The 9,605-nt window shown below is 45.0% G+C and overlaps 1 long non-coding RNA gene across 1 annotated transcript; it reads left to right on the top strand.

Annotated features, from left to right (window-relative positions):
• The first annotated feature begins 3,994 nt into the window (after positions 1-3,994).
• Positions 3,995-9,395, top strand: LOC103179704. The gene is made up of 3 exons (XR_488007.1): positions 3,995-4,056; positions 4,676-4,761; positions 9,344-9,395. It is a non-coding gene; the product is annotated as an uncharacterized LOC103179704 (long non-coding RNA).
• The last annotated feature ends 210 nt before the right edge of the window (positions 9,396-9,605 follow it).

Raw genomic sequence — 9,605 nt, forward strand, 5'->3', positions numbered from 1 at the left:
ACTCATTCACTCACTCACTCACCCACCCACTCAATCGCTTGCTCGTCCGCTCGCTCACTCACTTACTCACTTGCGCGCTCGCTCGCTCGCTCGTTCACTCACTCACTCACTCACTCACTCGCTGACTCGCTCACTCACTCGCTGGCTCGCTCACTCACTCGCTGGCTAGCTCGCTCCTTCACTCACCCACCCAATCACGCGCTCACTCACATACTCACCCACTCACTCACCCACTCACTCACCCACTCACTCACCCACCCACTCACTGACTCACTCGCCCGCCCACTCGCTCGCTTGCTCGCTCATTCACCCACTCACTTGTTCACTCACCGACTCACTCACTCAATCATTCGTTCACTCACCCACTGAATCGCTCAGTCACCCACTGAATCGCTCACTCACCTACTGCCTCTCACAAATAACATGCCACTCATGATAGTCAAACACTTGACCATGTTAAATTTGACAAAGCACCTTCCACTAAGCCCATCTTAAGATGTCTACCTCTTTGACTGCGCTTTTGTATACCGTTCCCCACCCCATCCCTCTTGACTCAAACAAGCAGTTCAGGTGCCCAGCCATTTTATGCACTGGATGTCTTGTCAAGTCATTTCTGTATTGGCTTATTAACAGTCTCAGTTGCACCAATGATTATAGGTAACTATTGTTGTTATTATTATTATTAATTACTTATCAGTTAAAATGTACAGAAATTGACTGCCTCCAACAGAAAGTAGTTATTTGGGGAAGTTCAAATATACTATTATTATTATGATTGTTATTATTACTAAGAAAAGTAACATCTATTCAAGTCTAACATGGCAGTGTTATTGGTCTGATTGACCCGACACTGAAAACCACTTAGAAGCTACCTCCGCAGAGAAACCACGTGTCACAGGCTGTGTGTTATGAACCTATCTGCACCCCCATGTAGAGGGGAGGGGGTGACAGGGAGGGGGCTAGTGTGTTGCATCCTGTAACGGGCTAATAATGAGTTGCGTTTTCCTTTCTCTGACAGGAATATTTTTTGGAGATAATTGTAAATATATATTCGATCTTCAAAAAAATATATATTTTGTTTAAAAAATCTGTCATTATTATTATTAATATTAATCTCTTAAACTCAGACAGTCTCATTAAAATGCTCTACTCAGCCTCAGTTTTGGATCATTTTGAATTTAGTCTGACACACACAAAAAGAAACAGAGCGACAGCTTCTGGTTTCTCAAAGGGACTGGGAATTTGTCTGAACTGAACCGATGCATCAACCTCAATGCATAAAAGCATTCATTTAGCCAGATCTCATCCCTGCCATCTCTCGCTTCAATGTCATTTTCATGTGAACTCCAGGAACATCAGTGTAACTCACTCCTCAGGCTTGCTCTCCCTGTGTAATGAGGTCTATAAATCAACCGCGGTTCCACTGTGTCAAAGAAAACAACGTTTGGTTTCAGATCAAGGGACTTATTTCCACCCCCCCACCACCCCCCCTTCCCTTCCCTGCCCCTTTCCATCTGTCAACCAACAACAAGTGACTTTGTGGCGTATTTGACTACAATCTCACTGACGTGCACTGAGGAGCGTAGTGGTTAGAGTGCTCGCCTCGCAAGCGAGAGGACTCAGGTTTGGATCCCGGGCAGGGCCATATGCTCGCAAGTTTCCTTACTCCACACGCCGCTGTTCATTTAGCAGCAAAATGGAACCCAATTGTTAGTCATATCACCTTTCCGGGGGTAATAACCCCTTCAAATTTTTTTAAAATAATAATAATTTGGTCACTCAATTATCGACCGTTTGTGGGACCCTGCAGTGCGTAATTGGCTGTCACGTTTGGACCACAAAATTAGCAGTCAATTCACTTTACGGTATACTCTGTGAAGTGCTTTGAGACGTCTCGAAGTCGTGACAAGGCGCTATATCAAGTGCAAGGGTTATTATTATAATAATTATAGATCTTAGCTCAGCATGGAGTTTACAGGGATCTGCTGCCCTGAGCCGTTTTGACCTTTACTCTCCAGTTCCCTCACTGTATTGTGTCTTGATGCTTTGTTTTAGACGCAGCTGATTGTTTGGGGCGGGCGGGTTGGGGGGAAGGGAGGGTTATTTTTGAGAGAGAGAGACGTTGTACAATCCTGTCTCGGCAACACAACATGAGGAAGGGGTGGAACCAAACGACTAACATGTTGCCAAGTCTTTTCGTTCCAAGTTAGGCTCTAATAACAGCTTCCTCCAACCAAACCCCCCCAACTCGATACTGTACTGGATTCAACTACTGTTTGTTTGGCCACGTTGCGCAGTGTTGTGTTGTGTTGTGTGGTGTTGTGTTGTGTTGTGCCTGGGAAGAGCACAAAAGCATCTTTGTGCTATTCAGCTTATAGTTTTGACCTACTTTCAGCACCTTGACCCAGGGAAACAGCTAACAGCATGGCCTGATAATGAGGGGCTCGGTTTCTAACGGTCGCTGGGTGGGTGACGCTGTCTCGGAGACTCACACGCGGAAAAGACTTGCCGTTTTTGCAGATACTGTAATGGTAACTTGTGTGAGAGACATGTATCCGCTCACAGCTGGTGGAAACGCTACGTGCTTTGCACGAGACGTTAAACCGAGGTCCTCGTCTGCCTGTTCAGGGAAACGCTAAAGATCTCAGGGCCCTACGTGTGAAAGAGAAGGGAGTTTCTTCTGGTGTCCTGGCCAACAATCCCCCCCTAGTAAAATGGCTCTTCACCACGTAGCTGTTCGTGGGACGTTGCTGTGTGCAAAATTGGCTGCTGCGGTCACTTACAATACACACGGTTCATGTTACACTTTGCTGTAAAGGCTGTGAAGTTCTTTGAGAAGTCTCCAACGTGAAAGGCACTGTGTAGCATAAATGTAAATCGCCTTGCCTTATGCTGTGCTGTTAATGATCGAGGCTGCTAATTGAGCAAACCTTGTTTGTTATGATCATATTTAAAGCAAACAGCGAAGGGGTCAATGAGAGACACAAATAGAGACTGATAGAGAAGAAATTGAACAATGGGGGAAGGAGGTGAGCTGTTAAGAAATCAGGAGGTAAAAAATCAATAAGCTGCTACCTTGTTGCATGGATCGTTCTAATATTGATAAGCTGAAGTGTTGTTACAGCAATGTAAGGAGCTTGAGCAATGAGGCACTGAAGCTTGAAGGTAGAATGTGCAACAATAAGATGGATATAATTGACTTAACAGAAGCATAGTTATAAACTGAGAACACACTCACCCTAAACACACACACATCGCCCTACACACACACCACCAAATGCACATACATATATTCACCCTGTGCACATTCATCATACAACATACAAAATATATATATATAATAAGAATTTGGTTAATCAATGCACGATTGTTTGTGGGATACTGCTGTGCACAATTGGCTGCCGGGTTTCTCAAAGCGCTTCACAGAATATACTGTAAAGTGAATTGACTGTATATTTTGTGGGCGAAACGCAGCAGCCAATTGCGCACAGCAGCGTCCCACAAACAGTCGTGGATTGAAGTGGCCAATTTTGGCCAAATGGCCAAGAGATTATTATTCCCGGAAAAGCAATCTGCCAATCGACTAACAACCAGATTCCTGCTTACGGCTAGGTAAACAGAGGTGTGTGAAGTAAGGAAACTTGCCCAACATTTCACACTGCTGGGAATTGAACCCAGGTCTTTTGCATGTGAGGCGAGTGCTCTAATCACTGAGCTACAGGACTCCAGTTGTGAAGCACTTTGAGACGTCTCAATAACGTGATAAGGTGTGATATCAAATGCATGGATTATTATTATTATTATTATTATTATTATTAATCTCCACACACACACACACATACACAGGCTGACAGATCTACAAACAGAGCAGGCCGACGGGCTGCCATCCAGCAGCAGGAATGCAGCCTGACCTTCCCTGGCTGAAGCTTGCTCAGGTTAATTAATAACGTCCTGATCACCGGCTGGCTGGGATTTGTTAATACAGAACAGCACAGCACAGGGATCAAAGATTGTTCAGTTCCAATTTGGGATGAAACACATTTCATGACTTAAAGGGTAAGGCTTTCACAAGATTACAGGATTGGTTTGGATGAAGAAGGCCAATCGTTGCATCGGATCTCATCCTTCCAGAACCTTCCTCTTGATGTCTGGCCGACTAACCCCCAGTATGTGTGTAGGGTATGTGTGTGTGTGTGTGTTTAAGGCTGTGTGTGTATGTGTGTTTTAAGTGTGTGTACAGGGTGTGCGCATGTATCGGTGTTTAAGGGTGTGTGTGTGTTTGTATGTGGTGTGTGTGTGGTGTGTGTGTATGTAGGGTTTGTGTGTGTGTAGGTGTGTGTGCGTAGGCTGTGAAAAAGTGACCCCCAATCGCCTAACAACTGGGTTCCTGCTGACTGTTAGGTAAACAGAGGCGTGTGGAGTAAGGAAACTTGCCTAACGTTTCGCCCTGCCTGGGAACGGAACCCAGGTCCTCTGGCTTGCGAGGCGAGCGCTCTAACCACTACGCTACAGGACTTCAGTTCAAGTGCAAAGGCAGCACAGTGCTGATGGGCAGGTGCCAGCTTGGTATTCTGCGGCACAGCTGCTATCTCCTTGCAGGTCTGTGTTGCCAGGCAATCTCACTGCACGGTGACACAGTTAATAAATATATTTGCATAAAAAAAATTTGTTGCAGGGGCTCAAGGTGGTGGTTTGCAAGTCCATACAAATGGTCCTGCGTTTCTGGAGTGGTACTGGAGTGAAGGTCATTCTCTGTCAGAGGTTTGTATCATATCTAAATGCCTACACACAACCTGCATTGTCCTCACCTTCAAAGCACTCCATGGCCTTGCTCCCCCCTACCTCTGCAACCATCTAACTCCCTACCAACCTGCCCACTCCTTCTGCTCCAGCCTGCTTCGTGTTCCCCGCCTCACCTGCCTCACCATTGACATGTGCGCCTTCTGCCACTCTGCCCCGACCCTCTGGAACCCCATCCCGCAGTCCCTCCACCTCGCCCCCTCCCTTGCCTCTTTCAAGACCCATCTCAAGTCCCTCCTCTTCGACCATGCTTTCGATCACCCTGCTTCCTCCACTGCCCTCCACCCTCCCCAATCCTGACCCCTAGGTCGGGTTGGAAATGCTGACTATCCAGCACCTTGGGATGTCCTCCCAACGTGAAAGGCTCTATACAAATGTAATTTTATTGTTGTTGTTGCATTGTTGGAGGTGTCATCCTTCAGATGAGATGTTGAACCAAGGTTCTGTCTATGGACGTTCAGGGGGATGTTTAAGATCCCATGGCTCAAAAGGAGGAGTTTCTCTTGATGTCTTGGCCAACATTCCCCTGGTTAAAATTGGTCATTCATTTCAAGACTGTTTTTGAGGTATTGGTGTATGTGAATTGTATGTGTTACATTTGTCCACAAAAGACACAATCACTACAACTTACAATAAAATTCACTTTACTGTATATTCTGTGAAGTGCTTTGAGACGTCTGTACGATGTGATAAAGTGCTATATCAAATTCAAGGATTATTATTATTATTATAATCCTTTTTGGCTGTGCAGAAAATTGGCTGCTGGTTCGGTGACAAAATACCTAGTTATCATCATACTTGATAAGTGCGTTGAGATGTCTTGATGACATGATGAGTAGTGCTTTGATTCATTGTAGGTGCTTTAAACATGAAACGTCTTCAATCCAAACTTCTTACAACACATGGCCCAACCTTCCCGTCAGTCGTGTGAAGCACTTGGAGATAATGATGAGTTTTGCCTGCACACTCAGAGAGTTATTGGGACTTAGAATACCCTGCCAAGTAAGGTAGTAAAGGCAGAGTCCATTGTGGTTTCAAGAGGGAAGTAGACGTGGTATGAAAGGTGAAGACTTTAAGGGGTATGGGGATAGGGTCGGGCAGGGCAGTAGGATTGAAAGGACAGCTTGCTCTGAGAGCCAGGCTGGATGGGCCGAATGACCTTCTTTAGTACCGTAAACTTCGATGAGACCTCTTCCTGAGGTGAAAGACTCTATATGAATGTAAGCATGTGTTGTTCTAGGTGAAGAGGTGGGTTCAATTAATAATTCTTTCATTTGGTATGGAGAGCTTCGCAAAGTACTTCACAGGATATGTCGCAACGTGTAGTGACTGTTTGTTTGCAGGCGATTGAATGTGGCGGAATTGTTCAGTGACTGGACAAACTGCATACAGACATCAGAATTCCATCAATATTCCCAGTTAAGTCCGCATTGCTGTTTAAAGCTGTATTGCCGCTATGTAAATTGTTTTGCCATTGATTGCTTCACAGTAAATGGATTCTCACAGCTGGCTGATAAATTGCTTGTGGGATACTGCAATCTCACCACTGCAGTGAGGTGGAGTGAGTGACAGCTCTGTTACCCGCTGGGGTACTGTTTGGTACAAAGTCTGTCACTCTCTGGTTTTACTCTTTGCAAATGTCACTTCTCAGGCATTCAACACAACACACTCAATCCCTTCCTCCTCTCCTCGTTCTACGCCCGACTCAAGACCTGCCTCTTTGGCCAGGGGGTTGTCATTCATCTTTCCCCTCCCCACCCTCCCCCGATTCCCTAAGTGTATATAATGCTCTCTATCCGTGTAATTTTGTATCCTATTTTATAGTGGCAATTTACGATAGCAGCTCAGATACACTGGAGCCCTCCCAGTTGCTGACAGGACATTGTGCTGCTCACTGATAACAGAATAGTTCAGATCACTCGCGAGATACATTCAAATCAAATCAAATCAAATCTGAAATGACATTGTACATTTCACCGCACGGATCGGAGCGCACGTAGCACTGGACAAACTCAGATCCCGCTATGGATAATCACGCACAGAGAGCAGTCAGTAGTACTCTCATCACTGAGTCAGAAGGTGGTGACATTGGGATTTGAACTCACGGTCCAGACTGGCACTCAAATGTAGCATTGTCGGAGGCACTCTTCATTGGATGAGACTTTAAACTGTGCCAGTTTAAGGAAGATCCAACAGCAGTATTCCATTTGGTGTCCTGCCCGACAATCCCCCCACAAATAAAACTGGTCACTTATTTTATTGCTGTTTGTAGACGTTGCTGAGTACAAATGAGCTGCTTACGAATACACAGTCACTACACTTTAAAATCCTCCAGCTGTTCTCCCGATGTGAAAGGCGCTATATTAATATTTTATGATGTATACATATATGGTTGATCCGTCCACCAAGTGATTATCACCTCATTTGTGTTGGTTAATCAGGCCACAAAGCCTCAAAGTCAGAGCTACAGTGAATAATAATAATTAAAATAATCCTTACATTTGGTACAGCGTCTTCATGTTGGGAAGTTTTCTCAAAGCACTTCACAGGATTTACTGTAAAGTGTAGTGACTGTATGTTCTGTGGGTGGATTCGGCAGCCAACCTGCACACAGCAAAGTCCCACAAACAGCCATGAAGTGAACAACCAATTCTTATTTGGGGGGAATGTTATAATAATTCTTACATTTGGTACAGCACCTTTCACGTTGTGAGAGCATCTCACAACACTTTGTTGGCCAAAATAATAATTACATTTGATGCAGTGCCTTTCACCAGGAAAAATGTCAAACCACCTCACAGGATACACGAGCTTTTAGATGTCAGCCTGGCTCACTAGCTCGCACTCTCGCCTCTGAGTCAGAAGGTTGTGAGTTCAAGCCCCTACATTGAGCTCACAGTCTAACAGCTCACAGGTTTCTCTTCAACCGTGCCTTCAGCTCCCCTCTTGACTCTCTACCCCCTCCTCGCTCCCTCCCTTCCCTCCCCTCACCCTGACCATTTGCCCCCTGCTCGGGTCCCGACCCAACTGTCCAGCACCTTGGGACGTCCTCCCGACGTGAAAGGCGCTCTATAAATGCAATCTTGTTGTCGTTGTTGTAAGCTGACGCTCTGTTACAGTGCACTTCTTGAAAAGAGAAGGGGGTTTCTCCTGGTGTCCTGACCAACAATCCCCAGAATAAAACTGTTTATGCTGTGAACATATTGCCTGCCACATTCGCCCACAGGCACAGTCACAATAAAATCCTATGAAGCGCTTCAAGACATCTTGACGACATTAGAAGGTGCTACATCAAATGCAAGAATTCTTATTATTTATACTGTAAAATGGAGTGGCTTTGTGTTTTATGGGAAAATGCAGCAGACACGAAGCAGAATTAATGGATGGAATTGATATAAATAGAAGTGTGCAATTGGGTATATTTTTTATTGAAGAATATCTAAGTGAAGGACTGAAATTCGTTATGCAGAATAATGCCAAATTTGAAACAATAGCAGAAAAATAAAAGATTGGGTTTTTAGAAGCCTGTAGATTTTATGAGGCAATTAAGGAATTATAATAACAATAATGCTTGCATTTGATATAGCGCCTGTCACAATGTTGAGATGTCTCAAAGTGCTTCACAGGATTTACTGGAAAGTGTAGTGACCATGTCTCTTGTAGGCGAACGCGGCAGCAAATTTTGCACATTGCAATGTGGCGCAAACAGCCTTGAAGTGAATGACCAATTTTGTTTGGGAGAATTGTTGGCCAGGACACTGGGCACATCTCCATTCTTTTTTCAAATAGAACCATGATATCCATCATGTCCAGGCACAGATGGGATCTCGGTTTAATGACACATCTGAAGGACAGCACCAATGATAATGCAGTACTCCCCCAGTACCACATTGGAGTGTCAGCCCACAATATATGAGCCCCAAATCCCAATATAGGCCTTAAACCCATATTCTTCCGACTCAAGGGTGACAGTGCTACCCACTGAGCCAGGCTGAGACCTCTTTATCACCCAAATAAATGAATGTCTTTTAATTAAGATCAGCAGCTTTGAAAAAAAGTTCTTAAATTTATCACAACAATAACAAATAAAGCGCCTTTCACATCAGGTGTACGTCCCAAGGTGTTGGATAGTTAGGGATTGGAACTCGAGCTGTGGGTTGGGATCAGGAGGGGTGGAGAGAAAGGAGAATAGTGGCAGGATTGTGAACGAAGGTGCGGTCGAAGAGAAGGGGATTGAATGAGGGAAGGGAGGGAGCAAACCAAAGGGTGGGGGCAGAGAGGCTGAAGGCCAGACCGCCGATGGTGGGGGTGGGCTGTGCGGGGGACACAGAGCCCACTGAGAGGAGGGAATGGACAAGTCTATATGGACAGGCACAGATGCAAATTCCTTAATGACAATTTAACCTGCGTAAAAATGATCATTTTTGGTTTGGTTTAATTTTGCAAGATCAAGGTACAAATCTCTAGGCTGGTTATGAAAAACAAATAACGTTTGCAGAGGTTCCTTGTATCAAACTTTTCCTGGTTCTGTCTGTATCTCCAGGCATAGAAATATTTCTCTGAAACTTGCTCATAAGTGCAGTGTTGCCAGGGTCAGATCAATTCAGCGAGCGACCTCTTTGCGAACACGCAGATTGCAAGGCCACCTACGCAAAAACAGGCACGGGAATAATGGTTTGTCAGTGAGACAAGCAAAGAGAAGGTAACCATCCCTGGGCATAGGTGAGTAGTTAATGAGTCTGCAAATGTTTTCTCATCGAATGTGTCCACCCACATCAGCGTGTTAGACTGGCTCAGTCAGTCGC

Source organism: Callorhinchus milii, unplaced genomic scaffold (genome assembly GCF_018977255.1).
Source record: "Callorhinchus milii isolate IMCB2004 unplaced genomic scaffold, IMCB_Cmil_1.0 Scaffold2, whole genome shotgun sequence".
In the NCBI taxonomy this organism is placed as follows: Eukaryota; Metazoa; Chordata; class Chondrichthyes; order Chimaeriformes; family Callorhinchidae; genus Callorhinchus; species Callorhinchus milii.